This window comes from Heterodontus francisci, unplaced genomic scaffold (genome assembly GCF_036365525.1).
Source record: "Heterodontus francisci isolate sHetFra1 unplaced genomic scaffold, sHetFra1.hap1 HAP1_SCAFFOLD_276, whole genome shotgun sequence".
NCBI classification, from domain to species: domain Eukaryota; kingdom Metazoa; phylum Chordata; class Chondrichthyes; order Heterodontiformes; family Heterodontidae; genus Heterodontus; species Heterodontus francisci.
Genome location: NW_027141021.1, coordinates 2,527,837 through 2,528,587, shown reverse-complemented (window position 1 = coordinate 2,528,587; position 751 = coordinate 2,527,837). Strand labels below are relative to the sequence as shown.

Here is a 751-nt window from a genome sequence, read left to right as displayed (position 1 = left end):
GTGAGGCAGGGACACCAGCAGATGGAGATGGTGAGAGGGGGACAGTAACTGCAGTGAGACAGGGACACCAGCAGATGGAGATGGTGAGAGTGGGCCAGTAGCTGCAGTCAGACAGGGACACGGCGCTGCTGCTCGGCTGACTTTGCTGCAGTTTTCCGTGGGCGCTACGCTGCCCCCTGTTGGATTGCCCCGCAGTTGCAGGCCGCCCTTTGCTGCCCAGCGCGCGCGTGTCTTTTTTCCTGCGCAATGCCTCGCGCAGAAGCGCAAGGAATGGCTGCGCGTGGCGTGCACGCGTGCTTTCCTTTCTGCTTGCAAGGCCCGGCAACAAAAGGAGCTCTGGCCCGCCGTCGCCTCTTTCGCCCCAGGCTCGCCCGCCCGGCGGCTACTTTGACGTAGAGGCCGCACGCCGGGCCTGACGCGCGCAGCAAACGCAGTTTTACGGCCATCGCTTCTCGGCCTTTTGGCTAAGATTAAGTGTAGTATCTGCCCTTTGGTCTGCCCGAAACTTGCTGGTCTTCCAGCGCAAAGAGTTGTCCACCACCGAATGTTGCAGACTGGCCCATTCCAAGGTCCAGGACTACGTGCTGAGGGACGCACTAAAGCTTGGGGCAGCCGCAGCAAAGGCTCAATGGGGAAAGACCACAGTGTAAGGTTCCCCCACCAAGCTGGACTGAGGGGCTGGATCCATGGGAAACCCCTCGAACTGTATCGTTAATATTCTCAATTGCTGTAAATGTAAAAGTGTAATTGG

The 751-nt window shown here is 59.0% G+C and overlaps 1 pseudogene; it reads left to right on the top strand.

The window, feature by feature from the left end:
* Nucleotides 1-444: 444 nt before the first annotated feature.
* On the top strand, nucleotides 445-546 carry LOC137361847 (U2 spliceosomal RNA; annotated as a pseudogene).
* Nucleotides 547-751: the final 205 nt, after the last annotated feature.